The following is a 19,157-nucleotide window of genomic DNA, read 5'->3' as shown; positions in this document are numbered from 1 at the left end:
ACTCAAAAACATCGCTGGAAACCAAAGAACCTCAGTTTTAAAATGAATGTCCCGCTCATGGAGCTATACGCAACACACGTGCAGTTGTTCTGCAGGATCAGAAACCTTCTGCAATGGCGGAATCGGCGGCCATAGCCATGGTTTTAGAGAGGATGGAAAGGAGCAAGAATCTCGGCAGCACAGTGTCATCCACTAAATGGAGACGGAGGAGGAATGGAGAGAAAGGCAAAGACAAGTTCGACCGGATATTCAATGTGGCATCACATATGGGACACATAAGCTCCATTCTTTATAGCCTGTGTGTGTGTGTGTGTGTGGTGTGTGTGTGTGTGTGTGTGTGTTTCTAAGTAAGAGTCCTGGTGCATTTGAAGGTATGCAAAGCTGGCGACATGTGTAGCCATCATAAGGTCTGTGTCTATCTGTGTTTCATTTTCGGGGGGTGGAGAGGTTGTGGCAAAGAGAATGACGGCCGCTTGGAGTGTGTATTTGTGTGTGTGTGTGTGTGTGTGTGTGTGTGTGTGTGTGTGTGGGGTCCTGAGGGTGCCACAGGTTTGAGGCAGATGGGCTCTGTGTCAGCCATGACAGGCGGCCAGGCTTCCTCTGTACATTCTTGGAACGAATGTACACACACACACACACACACTTCTCTGATCAGGTAAATCTGGAAAGTTCTGGGGGATAAATTCCGCCCGAGGCTGTGAGTTTTGTGACTCGGCCCCATCTGTCACAGATCTTCAGCGGCCTCGGCTGCCAGGAGGGAGCACACCTCCTCCTCTTCCTCCTCCGCCGCCACCTCCTCCTGCTCCTCCTCTTTCTCTCTAAGAGAGAGGGAGAAAAACTGAGTGGAGGTGCGAGAGGGGAGTTGCGTTGCTTTTGTAGTGACTACATACGTTAAGATTACAGTCTGGTATTTGTCATTTGTCGAGTGGTGTTTATCTGTGTTGCTTAGCTGCACGCGCAGAAAGCAGTCAAGGTGCTAACTTCATTTGAAAATATCAGCCAATGAAACCTAAATCCCTCCGTACTGTAACCGCTCAGCTTTCAGGAGCTTTTTGAGGTAAAATAATATTTGATTATTATGGCCTATTAGGGTCTGGGGGGGGGGGTCGTGAAGAGGATTTTTGTTGCATCATACTCACGACAAAGTTATTATGTGATTGTTATGTGATTAAGTTTGTTTCCTTGAGATGACAAAGTCATTATTAAGTGACAATGACATCACAGTTTGTCTTTTTGTAAGTAAAATTCTGCAGCATGACACAAAAACATAACATTTCCACACGATGTATTAAGAATCTGTCAAACTGGAAGAAAATAACGTTGCAGATGCAGCTTGGGGTATTATATCAACGATCAACAATCCAATCACAACTAACATAGTCCTGTTAAAAATCTGGAACAGCAGGTTTAAATGAAGGCTAAATCATTTCTTGAGAACACCACGAAGGATGACACAAAACACAGTTACACTGTACCTAACATATGGCCACATAAAGGTGTTCAAATTAAAATACCATATTTAAAATGTGTTTTCACTCCTATCAACCTAGAAGGTTACAGCTAACAAGCTAGTAGGAAACTAACGCTCGTCTTCTTTCCTAACAAGTCTTCACAGCCGGATTTAAAGACATCGAGCTGCAAGTATGGATGGAATGCAACAATTCAATATGATAATTTATTGTCTTTCGATATTTATATAGCTGGGAGAAAATTATGATTTTTTTTCTCTATACTTCACTAGAAACCGTTTGATGATTATTTATGTAAAATCTCATTTTGTGAAAGCACCAATTGTCAACCCTATAATATTGATATTGATGTATTTGCTTTAAAATACCGTGATATATCTGACCCATTTTCAAAAAGTTTCTATATCAGAAATGTGGGTTTCTTTCAACCAAATTTTTAAACAAAATAACATGATTGGTTCCATACAACGCTCTTCACAAGTTAAATAAATGATCAGTTCTCTACTTTCATTGAATTTGGATGTTTTATTCAATTTTATAGCATGTAAAGAAAAATTGATAATAGAACGTAGGAAAAAAGTGACAAAAACATGGGAAAAGCTTAAAACAAATAAATTGACAGAAACTGAAAAAAGTGACAACAGTGTTGCAACAGGGGAGGACAACACAAGGGTTAACTTATCCAACGCAAACATTTGTTCATGACAAAGCCCTCCGAGCAGCACAGCGAGGGTTAACAGCGGCTCGCAGGAAATGCCTAATTCATCCTCTCTGGTTTGGTTCCTCCCAGAGCTATTTCCTGTTTCAAGAGCCCTGCGAAGCACCGCCAGATCAGCGAGCAGGAATCACCGCAATATAGACTGACTTTTTTTGTTCAGCTGATGCTTTTATCCAGAAAAAGATCTAATGTGCGCAGCAGAGGAAGGAGCGAAAAATCCACAAAATGTCGAGATTACAAGGAGCCAGCGGTGAGGAGGTCAAAGGTCAGAGTCATAGTGTTCGGGGACATGCATGTACGGAGCAATCCTGTAACTCCTGTATGTTAGAAATGATGGAGTGTGGCAGAGGTGATGAACATTAAAGCTAATGTTGCTCTGTGTCTGCTGAGTTGTTAATAGGCAACTTTGCTATTAGCTCAACAAAGTGGCGCCGGCAGCCATAATCCTGTACGCACTGTGCGTACATTTTTTTCGCCGAAACATGCAACGCATTTAATGATAACAATGCGCAAAGAAGCAGCAGCCGACAGTTCTGCTCTCTGCTCTGTTCACAGTCATCATTTTCTCAGTAATTATACGTTATTTCACCAACAACCCATCCACTATTAATCCCAATGTTCATGTTTATGACTCGGTCCGTAGATAAACTGGTTGCTGGACGCTGAGTAGCCTATCGCTGAACCCGCCGACGGAACATGCTGTTTGATTCATGTGTGTTAACATGAGCGTGAACATTGCGGTTATGAGGCTTATCTCGATCATATTTAGGATATGATGTTTACACACAGAGGGCCCTATCTTGCACCAGGCGCATCGCAAAGCCCGATGCAAGTGTCCTTGCTACGCAGTTGTCAGTTTCCCGTCCAGCGTCCACGTCGTTTGAATAGCAAATGCACCTGCACCCATCTGTGGCCCATGGGTGTGCTGGTCTTACAGGGAGGTGTGTTCAGGTGCATTCTGGGCGTGCTGGTCTTACAGGGAGGTGTGTTCAGGTGCATTCTGGGAGTATTGCTATCTTGAGGCAGCGGGAAGTGATCGCGCCATTGACCAACAAAAACCTGGTCTAAAGTCAATAACGCAGCATTTCATTGTTATTTTAACAGCAAATTAGTAAAGTGCGTCTAGACTCGTGCACAGCGCATACAAATATTACGGTGCAAATCCTCCATGATAATAGCAATGCTCAAAGGTCCAAACGCGCCTGACTTTTAAAGGGAATGGGAGATGATCTCTGATTGGTTGATTGCATGTTACGCCCAAAACACACCTCTGATTAATGAAGACACTAAGTACAACCCTTTTGAACCATGCGCCCGGCGCACGGACCCTTTTTTCCGCTGCCAAACTAGCAAAAGTGGATTTGGACACGCCCTAAACACACCTGCACCAGGCGCTTCACGCCGTTTGCTCAGATCGTTAAAATAGGGCCCAAAGAAATCAGGTTATTCATATCTCTGTACAGGCTCGCTGACACCTGTCCTCTCTCTCTCTCCCTCTTCTCATACACATTGAATATTATAAGAACAGCTGATTTCTGGCACAGTTATCCTCTTCTTTTTGTGCGTACAATGCATTAGAATCCTGCCGGCGCCACTGGCTCAACATATTAACTTTACTAACTGCTTGGGGCCAGCCCTGTACGTTGCCACAGTAACATTTGAATCAGAAGGAGGTACATGTCAGGTGACAGAGCGTTTCTGGACTATGTCTTTCATTATGGTTCTTGATTTATTCAGGTTTTAGTGCAAGCTGTCACTTCATCTAGCTACGCTTAATCTTAATGTTTGCTGGATTTAGGTCTCTTTCTTTTCCAAAATTTCCGCTGTTGAGTAGAAACCTTGCATCTCCAAGTCCACTTTTCTCGAATCTCAGAAAAAAACGCCTTACTAGAATATCAAATATCAAGATATTTTTGACCAAATGCCTCGATATTGTGACAATATTGTAGTGTATATGTATATGTGTAGTGTGTGTAGTGACTATCGGTGCTTTCACAAAATATTAACACAATGAGATATGTAAATAATCATCAGTAATGTGGATATATTGATTATTGCCCTATTTCCCGTGGAATAGGGCCAAGGTCAACAGGTAATACTATTCCTGTGTCAATAGGGCTTAAGTGGGTAAAGGCAAATAATATAACAGAGAACAGTCTGTTCATCACTCTACTGTAACGCAGGCTTTAAAACCAGGAAAAGGCAACACTTACATTATATACTCCTATTACGATATCCAACATTTAAGACGATATCTCGTCTCATAACACGATATCGATCTGTATTGATATATTGCCCAACCCTACGCCTTACTGAACCTGACGGCAACACATTTTGGTTTCCTTAAGCTGCGTTTTGAAAGGTTTAAATGAGCCAGATAGTTGTGGCTTTTTCTCGTCTCTGCAGAGCGGCATGTTCCCTTTATACTGAAGCTGCTACATTCAAAATGACCAGAATTGGAGTTGTGAGGTTTATCACAGAAAAGAGGGGGAGGGAAACAAGACAGTGGTGAATGTCTCATTTTTTGGAAGAAAACTCTGCAAACGTTCCTTGGAGTGGATGCGATGAGGAGATAATGAAACAGACGGGAGGTTTTACACGCGACCAAGAATCTGCCAACAGGAGCCAAGCAAAAGCAAAAAAACTACAGCAGAGGCCAGGAGAAGAAGGAGAAAACATGGGCCTCTCTCAAATCATAAAAAAAAAAAAGAATCAAACAATTAAAACAAATTATTGGAGAAAAGGCGGAGGAGTAAAACCCTTTTCTTCTTCTTTTCTAACAAACTAACTGATGAAAAAAGTCTGGGGGTTGTTGAGGACAAATCTCACTAAGAAAAGTGAAGAAAAAAAGTGCACCTTGTGAAACATATGGACACTTGGCACATTTTTTTGGCACGCGCTTAATAGTTCCACTCCGAAAGTCAGATTCTGTGGTTTTGAAGCGCTGCCGCCGCATATGGAAGTGTTAAAGTTTTTGTCACCTTTAATTGACATCATATTGCGTCGACTTGAACTTTGAAAAAGTCGTGGTAAACACTTTCTTCCCCCACCGGTACGCATCGACCCGTGTGGGGAAAAGCCTCCCTGTCGCTGCTGCGTTCTGGTTTTGGACCAGACGCTGTTTAACAGTTTCAGCCAGGAAGGTTGTCGTCTTTGTCTGCTTCGTCTGGGAAGAGAGTAGCTCGCGGTAATGCAGGGAGTTGGTGTGAAAGAAAGGAGAAGCTAAGTGCACTGAAACGGCATACGACATCAAAATTAGGACTGTGTGAAATGGAATAAGTTATCAAAACTCGCTCAAAATGAGGTAGGTTGACTCTCCCTTCTGGGCTCGGCGCAGAGCTTTGTAAAAACACAAGATGTGGGATGTAAAAACTGTTGGTTAGCAGCCGGCTCTCCCTTGGACATTGGTTTTTCAAAACGAGGGGGTGTGGGTGGAGTGACGAGACACATGATTGATTAATGACTTACTTTTCCACTTAAAGGCCACAGCTACTTTTTGCTCGTGTTCATTTAACTTTAATTTATGGGGGGAACGCTAAGGTAAGGCTGGATCGGCGCGCGTCAGCTCACTCTGGAGACAAGGTTGGTGTCAGGAGAGCCTCGGTTGTCTTGGTAGGGAAGTGTGTGTGTATGTGAGAGAGAGAGAGAGAGAGAGAGAGAGAGAGAGAGAGAGAGAGAGAGAGAGAGTGTGTGTGGAAGCCTTCTGACTGCGCGTTTGAGGCTGCGTCATAAATAATGCACTCCATCTAAAAAGGGAAGGCTCTCCAATTAATGCACAGACAAAATGGAAAATGTACAAAAACACAACTTTGCATACAGCAAAAGTCTCTTTTTTTGTCCCTTCTCGCCGCCCTGTTGTGCACAAGTACTCTGTATCAAGTCCAAGAAAAAAGCTAAAATCGGTTTCGTTTGGAGCCTTTTTAAGCACCAGTGTGCTACATTCAGCTCTGTTGTGTTTTAAATCCAGTTTGCGCAAGTCTAGTGTTGATTTTAAAAGTTTAGCATACCAGACTACCTATAAGAAGTTTTTTTTTAACTGTTTCTGTTCTTCATTGTGATCCCATTCTGCTTTTTGCACATTGCAATTTGTTGTTTTTCAACAACTTTTTACATTTTCATGATAGTGCTCTCTGCAGCCCGAGTTGCTTGAAAATTAGATTTTCCAAATGTCAGAGGGACTATTTGGTTAATTAAAGGTTAAAGACATGAAAAAAGCAAGTTGTTTTTGGTTTCTTATTCTCATATCCGAAAGAGAAATATCATCCTTACGCTGTTCTTTCTCTTTTTTTTCATGACATTATTAAATGTGTTTATTGTCTTGTGTTGCTTTGGTAATAAAAAATAATAATAAAAAAGAGATTCTAGGCATCAAGAGGACAAAAAAAAAAACATTTTTTAAGAACTTGAAAGGAGACAAAATGAGCCACATTTGCTGCTTTAAGATGTCAGAAAGAGGAGTGTATGTGATGAAATGTGGAGTGTGGCTGTTATTAGGACTAGTTCCAACAACCTGACAAGTTATTTAGGTATGCATGGCTTACTTTTCCTCTTCATAAAATTCACATTCACTTATTTGCACGTAGTACCTGAACACGTGTTAGTGAACTTCCTCGTCTCTGCTAAAAGCCCTCGGCTCTGCTCAGGTGTGTGTATCCAACTCGGCTGCGGGGGAACAAAATACAAATGCATATTTTATGGAACAAAAACCTCAAAGCCAAACCTAGATATTAGTCACTTTAGTAATTAAAAATGTATATTGCTCTGTGCCGTCTCACATTGTGCATTATTAAAGACGGATTTTTTTTTTTTCTTCCCCTCCTCCTCCTCCTCCTCCTCCTCCTCCTCTTCTTCTTCTTCTCAAACTTACATCGGCTCAAAAGGATTTTTAATGCAAAACACTCCCTCGGAATGACTGTGTGCACTTTGCTCGACTCCTCCGGGTGAATTAGCAGACTTGTAGCAGATGAGGAAAAACACGGTGAATTTGTATTGGCAGGAGTTCCTGCACAGGTGCCTCAGACAGGGTGTGCTGGAAGTACGGCAGACAACATTTGTTGGAGGGGAAAAGGCTGCCGATAGTGAAACACGGGGGAGTACACGATATACCTGGGCTGTAACACTAAAGAAAAGTAGTATCATTAATAGGAATCGACAGATTATCGACCCTGGCTGACTATCAGAGACGATATTTGGCAATTTTGCAGATTATCTGTATCAGCGTTTAATTTGATTACCAATACAGTTCATTCATTAAAAAGGCCGCTACTTTGGCTCCGCTACAGCTCTGTTAGCAGTCTGCTACACAGTCCCCAAACTGTCATTGTATCTTCGTAGAACACGTCGACAGACACAAAATAAATCTATAAAAAGCCGTTTTGGGTTCGTCTTTCCACTTTTCCAACCATCACAACTCTAGTTTTGGTTGAAATAAACACATAGTTTACAGATTTACATGTGAAAATATGTTGGCTCTATAAATGATCAAAATATAGTTTGTGGTGTGTTTAGGGATAGCAACCTCAGAGCTGTTTCATGTAGGCCTGCACGATACGAGGAAAATATGCGACATGCAATAACGTTAGGGGTGTGCAAAAAAAATTGATTCATATTGAAATCGCGATTCAAGCTCTACCGATTCAAAATCGATTCATAAATTTTTTTTTTTCTTCTTTTTTAAATTGTATGTCTACTGCAATCACATGGGAACAGTAACTACGTTTACATACTGTGAATCGTTTTTTTAATCAAGAATTGTTTTTGAAACGAAAATCAATTTTGAATCGAATCGTGAGCCTAAAAAAAATCGATATCGAATCGAATTGTGACATTTTCTGAATCGTGCACCCTTAGATAACGTTGTTGAATATCGCCATAACGATACGACTTGTGATAAATAAACAGATATTTAAGTGTCCTCAGTTCTGCATTTCTGCTGCTTTCAGTCTTCTGCTAAAATGCAACAAATTGCTTGTTGAATTTAAAACACATACAATTAAATAATTTCCAACACTTTTATTGAACAAATTTAACACTGAGTTGAATATAAAAGGCACCACCAAAAAAAAACCAATAACAGTTAGATTTAAAACTGCCGTTTTCTAATTTCTTTCAACTAACACAAACAAATCTCTGCGTGTCTTTCGTGATGTGTTTATTTCACCAGTTAATATTGCGATGACAATAAAATAATGATATATTGTGCAGCCCTAGTTTCATGTTAAACTAAAAGGATCTTACTCTTTAACTAAAGGGTCTATCTCTGTAGGGATCCATCCCATAATGTTGTCAGACACTTAGAATAATAATCTGAGTCTGTCAGCAGCAACAACAGAACTTTTAGTGACGCTAACTGATGCCTAATTGCTTAAATCATTTAAACAAACTTTGGTGTTGGAGTTTGTAACATTTCCAAATTGTTCATTTTGACTAAAAGATTTTGATTTTTACTGAACAGTAAACGCATATCGGATCCAAATATGGGTTCCATCAAATCCTAATCATAGGTATCGGCCTTTAAAAATCAGTGTCCAGTGGCCAGGTTAGCTCAGTTGGTAGAGCAGGAGCACATTTATAGAGGTTTACTCCTCAACGTAGCGTAGTGGGTTCGACTCTGACCTGCGGCCCTTTGCTCCATGTCATTCCCCCCTCTCTCTCCCCTTACATTTCTTCAGCTGTCCTGTGGAATTAAATGCCCCAAAAAAATAATCTTTTAAAAAAAAAAACAGTATCGGTCGACCCCTAATCATTACAGCTGTATCACATCATCATAAAAAGGATTATGTTTAATACAGTGAGCAGAACACAGACTTTACAAATAAAGGACATATTAAAAACATGGAAGGACGGACTTCACATCATTGTTATGACTCAAAAAAAATCTTCTGGAGAATTGAAATGATAATGTTTTATATTTAAATCAACGTATATGTTTTCATTCACATGAAAGAACGCACAGCTAATTATTTGCCATGACAATGCCAAATGATGTCTCTTCATACTTCAGCATTCCTGTACTAAACCTAAAATATTTATTCCTGGGCCAATTAACCCAAATCGTGATAAACGTGACCTAATCGTGGGAATATGTGAGCTGTAAGTGATAGTACTACTTTGTACTAAAGTAAGTCTTATAAAAAGTAAAAGAAACACCAAATAAAACTCAACACCAAGCAAAAACATTCAACAATATACAATAAAGTGCGAAAATCTAATTGTTGTTCCTTTTTGCTTATTCTCTCTTTTCCTGGTGGGAAAAGGCTTCCATGAGTATTTTTTTAAGAAGCCAAAATTTAGGTGAACCAGCACACACAACAACACTTTCCTCAATTCAAATTTCCTTTAAATAATTCACAGCTGAAGGGTTAAGACATTTGCATGAAGTTAAAATAGCGTAACTAGCTGTTAAATCTCAAACAACAATAATTGAGTTTTAAAGAAGTCATACTCACATTTTCACCCTAACTTCCAAACATTCAAATGACAACATCATGCAACCTATTGATCCCGCATGGAACCTATTTCCACACAGTACAACCAAAGGCTACTATACAAATCTAATTATTTCATAACAGTGGGTCCTACATATCTTTACAGTGGATATTCAAAACTAAAATTATTGAATTACAAGCCGCTAATTTCTTCAAAAGACGACCAATTATAAACCAAAGTGAGCCGAGCAGCACAGATGCTGGCAGTGATTACACACACACACACAGAGACAGACAGACAGACAGACAGACAGACAGACAGACACACACACACACACACACACACACGGGTGATATATATGTACTGCCTGTGAATGCACGTGCATGAAAACACACAGCAGTTGGTTTGGTAGCAGACCCTTTCATAGCGTCACATAAAGTTTACACTGCCTAATCTATTACCCTCTAAATGGGATTTTAATTGAATTGGCGTCAAAACGACAAACAATGACGCCTCTGTTGCAATTAATAAAATCACAGTGTGGAATCTATGAGGCTTGATATGAACCTCCATTCAAATCAAGTTCATTAATGTAAATGCAAGCCATTCAAAGAGGCTCCCAATTTTTCAATCGCAGCCCCACCGCCCCCCCCCGCTTGATGGTTTGATTTTTGAAAAGGAGGCCCGACAACAGAGAAAGAGAGGGAGATCAGATGGCTTGGTTTTGTTCTGATAAAGATGAAAAGAGGATGACACCTTTATTTTGCAGCACTATGGATAGAGCTGCCAAGTTAACGTAAGATAATTGAGTATTACAGATGCATAGAGACGGAAAAAAAATACCCATAAATACAGAAAATAAATGGAGGAAAACCTCCAAAAAAGTATTCTTACAAAATACTACATTACAGATTACTGGTTCTGAACTCGGGAGAGCTGAACAAGCAGTTATGTCTATCAATATTGAGAAAGACCATTACTCTTTTTTTACAAAGCGGCTACACTGTTTTGTTGTGTTGATTTTTTTTAAATGAGAGCCTTCTGCTACCAGTGGCTGAGTAAATACAATGAGGTGATTAAAAGGGAGGAATGCTTTAAGCGCGGCGCTAATTAAATGGGTATGCTAATGCTGTCATACTTAGCAGATGGAAGAAGAATTACTTAAGTGTAATGCACATGTTATGGTATTTTCGACATGACATGGAGGCTCTCGTGGGATCGCTTGCTGCCGTCACTTCGTCACTCCACACAACACACACACACACACACACACCTTCAGTGACACCATGTAGCCTGCAAACTTGCGAGTGTGTGACTGTAGCCACTCATATGCATACAGTGACACACACACACACACACACACACACACACATACACACACACGGTACAGATTTAAATCGTATGTGTCGTTTCAGAGTGCTGTCAGTTATTTTGGTGAGAGGAAGTCACAGTTCAGCGTTGCTTCATGTTTGTAGAGAAAGACGAGTGGAGAGGATTTTTTTACGTGAAATGAGGGGGGGGGGAATACAGACTTTGGTCCCACTGTCTTTTCTGGCACATTTCATCACAGATTGAAGTTTTATTTGTACAAACATTTCTATAAACCAGAGCTGCTGGAGAGACCGAAATAATCCGATTGGCTGACTGACTGAAACTCGCGCCAAGAGAATTGTGTCTGCCGTCCGTCAGAATTTAAAACACACATCACACAACTCTACTCCAGTACAGCAGGCATCATTGTGTGCTTTAGTCAAACAAACCTATTAAAAAAGGGAAAGAGACATGCAACTTGTTTCAATTTGGGTGGACTTCCATTAAAGCCCACACTGGTCTGCACCTCGCTGTGTGTGCTTTCTCAAACTTCCATAGAACTCACTTAAATCATGCAAAAGTGGCAACAAATGCTTGCTTATGACTTGGAATTGTTGGGTATTTGTAAATTATAATGTCTCTATCTGTGAAGTGTTTTGAGATTTGAATTGGAATGATATAGTTATATTTGAAGAGACTGTGTCAGAAATGTTTGGATCATCTACACCAGAGCTTCTCAAAGTCTGATCCCGGCCCGTACCTCGTGTTATCAGTGCAAACCTTACCAAGTTTAACTTTTTCTATTTTGAAATAGATGTTCTGTTGACCTACTGTATACACTGTTAGTGATGTTGAATACATGTCAAAAAATGGACTTTTTGTTGCTTTTTTCAACATAATGCTTTTGTGGAAACGATGAAAAAGGTTAGAAAATGTCAAAAAAAAGGCTAAGAAATTCTTGAAAAGCGTAAAAAAGAATAAGATAAATATTTTTGAAAGAACACAGCACAAAAGTAGAGAAACCCGTCTTTAAAAAGTGATAAAAAACATTTTTTCTGCATGTAGGTAACCGTTGGGTACCGGTGACAAATGTCCAGGTAACGGTACCAAAAACGGTGCAAAAGGTTGCGCAGGGAAAACAGAGAGGTCAAGCTGAATATATGTTGATATAAGGTGAGTTGATGAAATGGTATTTTGTTATCGCCAATCGTTCCGGACCTCAGACCTGGAATAAAAATCCGATTTGGACCTTTGACTGATACCTTTTACACTGTAAAAGGTGTTCCTGTTATTTTGTCCACGCCGTGCACATTGGTTACATCTAGTAGCAGAGTGTGTAAAAGCTTTCTAAACTTGGCTGATGATAACGTCAGGGAAAAGAAGTCTGGCTACAGATGAGTTATCCTCTTATTAAAAGCAGGTGTCGTTCCTTTTTTGCACATGATGTGCCGTCCCTCCATAATACTTCACACAGAAACACACACTGAGTATGTCCAGCGTGACGGAGAACAAAGCTCCCAGTCTTGAAAAAAGAATCAATTGAAAGCTCCCCAAATGGTCGGGGAGAGCCGGGGGCCCATCAGTCTACTTTCAGTCCCAACTCCGAACGCCTTCATTATCGTTCCCTGCCCAGAGACCAGTCCAGTTAGCCCGCCACCATCACTGCTCATCTACTATATCTGCATGTTTCCCTAATTATGCTCCATGTTTATTCCCTGAAAGACCAACTTCCAACAGAGATGGCAGGTTTGTGTAATCAAAAGTCTTACTCTCGGGGCTCCCAAAATGCAACCGCCTGTAAATGAAAATTGAATATTTTGGACGCTCATCTGGGGAGACACCATTAGCGTCAAAGACTTCTGACACATTTGTTTATTCCTGGAGCTTTTCTGAGCTGCTGATGTCAGAGGAAACCCACAGAGATATACAAAAGGTAGGATCCTTTTTACAAGTGAAATGAATACTTGTTGTGCAGCCGTTAAGAAAACATGGGGTGAAGAAATATAGTCAAAGCGCAAATGAACATGTTAGCTTCAGAGGAAATACAACTTACACTATTAACATCATAGGAAGTCTGCAATTTCCCTTGAGACAGAAAACAATGTATGCCTTTTTTGGAAAGTCGGAAAGTCAATAAACATCTTAATAACCCACAAGGTCACAATGCAGGCCACAGCATTTAGGAAGCCACGGAAAAAAGCCCACCGATTATCCAGTTTACACAAAATTGAGTGCAACTTCTATCAAACCAAGCGCTTTCTGTTGTTGACATGAAGATCAAATTGGGTAAACTGTGTTTTTTGGAAGCTTTAGGCATGTAGAAAAGAAAAAGTCTAAAACGCTTTGACACAAATATCAAAACAACTATTTATTTTGCATGTCCAGGTCCATGATTCAATATTCTTTTTTTCTTCAAGCACAGACAATGTGACAATCTTGTACAAAGATAATGGGCTCAACTGAAAACCTTTTGCCATCAAATGAATATCACACAGTAAAGAAATCAAACAGTTTATGCAAATCAGAGAGTGTTATTTATTTTATTGTTTTTACTTGGAAAAGTGTCAAAGTCTGGCTCTACCGTCATACAGTTTGTCACATTCTAAAGACAACTTTAGGAATGCTCCGGTAGTAGGACTTCACGATATGAGGAAAATATCTAATTGTGATTATGTTGACTGATATTACGATTGCGATATGATTCACAATGTTGGTGGGAATGATCATTTTTGTATCATTATTGTCATTTTCACCCCAAAAATAATATTTAAAATAATAAAGTGATTAGAGTGTAATTTTTGCGAGGGTCTGTACCAAACAAGGATATTTTCTGTAGTCTGTAGGATAGGATGTGTAGGCTTGGACGTCTCTGCAGCACCACAATACGTCATTCAGAACGGTTTGACACATATTTTGCCTTTAACAAATATTGCACCTCTCTGCGATTTGGATATTGCACTAGTCCATATTGTGATTTCGATAACATTGCAATTAATTGTGCAGCCCTATCTGGTAGCTCAAAGATTACAGCTTGACAGCCACGAAACTGCAATAATGTCCCTGCTTCTATTCCAGCCAGGGACTTTGTTGCATGTCACACCCCTCTTTCTCTCCACTCCCGCTCTGGTCCATTAAAAGGTGGAGGGGGAAAAAAAGTACCGTGCTAACTTCCTCTGAAGGTCAGCGTATAGTCGGGGTGTGAATCCTAAGGTATCCTGTCAACGTTTCTTATCGATTCGATATCATGATGCATCACCTCTTCAATATTATTATATATTGCTACACATGGTTTTCATCAACAAATTCAAGCAGTCAGATATGTATGAACTCCCCTTTTTAATGTATCTGCTCTTGAAAAAGACACTTCCTGAATGTAGCGGAGGCTGAACACCGCGGAGAGCAGTGACAAAAAGCAGTGGCCGGAAAATCAACAAGCAACATCAGTAGGCAATAACCGATTATGGTCTGTCGCTGCATCGATGCAGAATCGCCCAGGTTCGCATCGCGATGCATCGACGCAATGATTAATTTCAACACCCCTAACGTATGGTTTTTAGTAGTGTTTACAGGTTCAAAATGTTTGGACCCCCTTCTGACAAAAACCCGACATGCATGAATTGAATTCCACAAGAAGAGAATCCACAAGGGTCCAGAGGACAGTCAGACAGATGCTTGGAGCCAATCCAATTAACCAGCAGCCTGAAAAATCTATGAACTCTCTGCCTCTGAATATGACAATGCCACAGCATCAGAGCAATATTAAGTCACTTAGGTATCTGACATACTGACACAAAGACCTGAGTCTTGCAGAACCAGAACTGGACCATACCTAGACCCAATTAGACTGAGTATAATTTGGGGCTGGATCCGAATATTCCATCGATGGGCAGGTATTTGATTTTCAATTTTGGGATTTGAATATTTGTTGTTGTTTTTTTTAAAGGTGCATGCAGGCTGAAATTCACTGTGGTGTTTTGTTGGGATTAAGCTGCTTGCTGCTGGCTAATTTATGCAGCGTGGTGAGCAATCATGTGACCGGCTATGGGATTCTTCAGTCTAGGCATCGTGGCGTGCAAGCCCCATAACGTTACAGTAAACAGGAAATATCACTTGCTACCGCTGTCACAAAAACATTTTAAACACTATGAACTGCCCAGGATTGGGTCAAGGTCAAGGTAATTTTATTTCATACCCGCAGGTAAAATTGTTTTGCAGATAAAAAGAAGAATTCGGTCATCCACATAAAAGACATAAGAACATACAACTCTTTCACGTACAAATTTACAAGTAAACAAATAGACATCATGACAGACTGCGCCATAACACATACATATACTCTATCCATATAAACTGTCAAGTACTAAAACTTCTCTCTTATTATTTAGGAATTCAACTGCAGCTGGAACAAAAGTATTCTTATAGCGTCTTGTTTTCCATCTCAAAGCCACAACAGGTGACTGCTTCCAGCAACAACAAAGCAGTAATTAGATTGCCTTCAAGTGCAATGGGAAATGTTGGTTTCCCCCGGTGCTGCCACCGAACCTTCGAAGCTCGAAAAATGGTATTGGGTACAGCCCTAGTATAATTTGGACCCGGCGTGACTCGGGTCCTGGGTTGATTCAGCCATCGGACTCAAATGATCATGCTTCCTCAAATCAAGTTAAAGCTTTTATTCAAAGTGCTGACTGTTGGTGAACTTAGAAGTGCTTCAGCAACATTCGCAAGTTTGTTAGTGAGCAAAGAAGGAAAGATCCGACATTTTGACACTTATCAAAGCAGCTATTTTAGATTTTGTAGCTCTATTGAAATGGTTATTATTCTTCCCACGGATGGTCAAATTTAGAAAATATGAGCATTTTACTTGACAACAATCACAGAGGACAGATTGTCTCAACCAAAAACACTTTGCCATCAAATTGAACATCACAGGCTGATGAGATCAAACAGTGGATGACAATCTGAGGGTGGATCTTTTCTTTAAACTGTCAAACTCTGGGTGTGCACTTTATCACGGGCGTTCTCTCCCACACGCAGCCGAATAAAAGACAAAACAACGTGAATCAGAGACGGGGAGCCTCCAGGGCTGTTTTTTTTTTTTTATATCATGCTCACATTGCAAGTACAACCTGGAACAGAGGCTTAACACGGTGAGATCAGCAGTCTGCCTGTATGTCGGAGGATCAAACGAGCACACAAGGTGAGGGAACTCCAGTCGGTCTGGATTTCCCCCTGCAGAATAGCCTGCGGCACAAAAAAGAAAGGAAGAAAAAGCCCTCACAAATCGTGGGGGTGACAGAAGGCTGCAAGGCACATTAAAAAAATGTCACGTTTGGAACCATTTGGAAGGGGAAGTTAACCAAATATGAGTGCGGCGTAATGTTCCTTTAAGCTGTCATTTAAACTCATACCTATCATCAGTCGTGGCCTTAGCGTGCGCGGGGGTACTGATGATCCAACGAGGAGCGCACAGTTGATTAACTGCGCCCCATCCAAGCGTTGCTTTCTCTATTTCTGTCAGGCCTAATGGCATTAGATCAGTAATTATAAGATTATTCACAGTTCACGCGGGCCTCACTGTTAACTTTTGAGATATGAGACCATTATCTTCTTCTAATCTCTTTTTCTCTGAATTACGGCGCAGATTCATATCGCCGCTTTGACGGCTCGTATGTCGCGGCCGTCCTTTAAAACTGGCACACTATGTCTTTGTTCAGGTTCCTTTCACTGCTTTTGATCACAGACAACTTTCTCTTTTCTGGAGCAGCTTTTGAAAAAAAAAAAAAAAAGAAGAAAAAAACGTGCTAAAGGGAAAGTGTCTACCAGCAGACGCGCTGTTGGATCAGGACTTTGGCTTCTTACGGTAAATCTACACATTTATGGTGCTCACTGTTAACTCGTCTGCATGAAGTGAGAGTGACACTGTATGCTGTAAGCAACAGTTACAGCTCCCTAGTAAGGGCTTTCTGTCCTTTACGTGGCTCAGATCAACGTTTTTTTGCAGTGTGTATGTACACACACATAGGAGTAGATTTTGGGGGGGAATGCAGGGGATATGTCCCGCCCTACATATTTAAAATGTAATAATTCTCTTTCTCCGTGAAATGAAGCTGCCTTCAAATGCGGTCGGAAATGATGATGATCTGACGGAAAACAGTAACTGCGTGTACTTGCGTTACATCTGGGGGGGTTAAAGAACACACAGGGGCCGTGAATAATAAAGATGTGATTTCTTGTGATTTTAAATGTCTTACATGTAGGTTTAAACTTTGGAGCTTCTGGCTTTAACAAATGGCGCTTTTCCATCACATGGTACCTGCTCGACTCGCCTCGACTCTACTCGCCTTTTTTGGTTTTCCATTACGAAAAAAAGTACCTGGTACCTGCTAACAGGTACTTTTTTTAGTACCTCCTCAGTCGAGGTTCCCAGCGAGCTGAGGCGAGCCGAAAAGGTGACGTGAAAGCGACAGACGGGGGTGTCCTGAACAAACCCGCTATTTTTAAACAGTTTAGCCACCTTTTTGTGTTTTTGCTGCCTCCAGCTTCTTCTGAAATAAAATGTGTCTTCTGGCAACAACACACACCTTCGACGTTCTGTGTGTGTGTCGCGTTAGGTCACGGCAGTTTACTACAGCGCCGCTTGTTTACAGTTCTGCGGAGGCTCCAGTCCAGGCAGAGCTTTCGCCGCATCCTACGTACACACACACATGCTGGCTCGACGCACACACCAGCTGACAAATGTATACAACAGGCCACATATTACATAGGCTACGGTGAAAGCTCTGCATGGAGCCTCCACAGAACTATAAAACAAGCTCAAGTGGTCTGATGTTTATACTTGTGCGCTGGCGTGTGCGTCGAGCCGGCAAGACGACCAGCCACGCTGAGGAGGTACTAAAATCTGCAATGGAAAACGGACGCACAGTGAGTCGAGTCGAGTCGAGTAGAGTCGAGGCGAGTAGAGTCGAGGCGAGTCGAGCAGGTACCATGTAATGGAAAAACGCCATAAGTCTCATTTTACAACAGATTTGTTGTTGAGATGTACATGATTCCTTAAAAAAACATCCCAAAACAGGTCAACCTCGTTAGAAATCCTTTCCATAATGTTGTCAGACACTTAATAATCTGAGTCTGTCAACGGCAAAACAAGCACTTTTGTGGACGTAAATACAAGCTGCACAATTAACAATTAACAATTATTGCCCATTAACTCACATTGTAGCTTGTTTCTCTGACTGCCGACAGCAGCGTTCTTGCTTAATACTGGACCAATGCCTAGGATAGTTGTTCCCATCAGTCACTTAGACACAAAAACATGGGAAAATAAACAAAGTTACCCTTTAAGGTCACTTCCTTTAAGCCAAGCCTCCACTGCTTAGCCCTCTGCCTCTCTTCCATCGACATCACCGGAGAGGCAGACGTCTCAGCCTACCCGGTAATTAAAGAACCGGCGAGGAGGCGTCACAGCGGGGAAGGGCGGCATGTTGCTCCCCGAGGTGAAGCAGAGCCACCACCCAAAGACTGCATGAAGTGAGAGTGACACTGTATGCTGTAAGCAACAGTTACAGCTCCCTAGTAAGGGAGGAGATGGAGGAGGAAGCTGCAGCTAAGGGTAGCACGAAGCTTACGAGAAATACAAAAGGCCTGTAGACTGCTCAGGTCTCCATATTATCCAGCCTCTCCCTTCCCCTAACGAGCTGTCCCAGAATGCATGAGCAAGGCACTCAACCTCTTTTTCGGGGATGCTTACTGTGCAGCATTAGGCTTTGATTAGGCCTGGGTACCAAATTCAAGAATTTCAATACCTAAGGACTAAATCTCATCAGCGTCAGTGAGCCAATAAGCATGCAGCATGCTTCTACCAAGATCTAATAATGTCTGTGATTGGCTGTCTAACGTTACTCGTCGTAGAGACACGCAGGAAAAACTCTACGTTACACAGAGACAGAGGGAGAAAAATAAAAAGATTTCAGCGTAATGTGTATGTTGTAATTTCTTCAAAATCTTTTGCTAGCCCTAGACTCGAGATTACAGTGGTGCATGTGATACGATGTAGTGTTGAAGGAGAAAATGTTTTTGAGCTGAAACTATAGATATATTTATTTAAGTCCTGAATCCACGAAATCTGTTGCAGCTATCGATCAAGTTTAATCTTCGCCGGGATATCTGCCATCATCTGTCTGACTTTAGAATAAGTACATCAATGTTAGAGATGTTATAGCGAGACACGGGCC

At 41.1% G+C, this 19,157-nt stretch overlaps 1 long non-coding RNA gene across 1 annotated transcript in view; it reads right to left on the bottom strand.

The window, feature by feature from the left end:
- LOC116048639 overlaps positions 1-19,157 on the bottom strand; it is a 78,540-nt gene that overhangs the window by 12,569 nt on the left and 46,814 nt on the right. Inside the window, exon 2 of the long non-coding RNA XR_004104708.2 lies at positions 6,774-6,849. This is a non-coding gene — a long non-coding RNA (uncharacterized LOC116048639). The remainder of the gene's footprint in view (positions 1-6,773; positions 6,850-19,157) is intronic.

The sequence above is a fragment of the Sander lucioperca genome, chromosome 24 (genome assembly GCF_008315115.2).
Source record: "Sander lucioperca isolate FBNREF2018 chromosome 24, SLUC_FBN_1.2, whole genome shotgun sequence".
Classification (NCBI taxonomy): domain Eukaryota; kingdom Metazoa; phylum Chordata; class Actinopteri; order Perciformes; family Percidae; genus Sander; species Sander lucioperca.
This window is presented reverse-complemented; position numbering and strand designations above follow the sequence as displayed.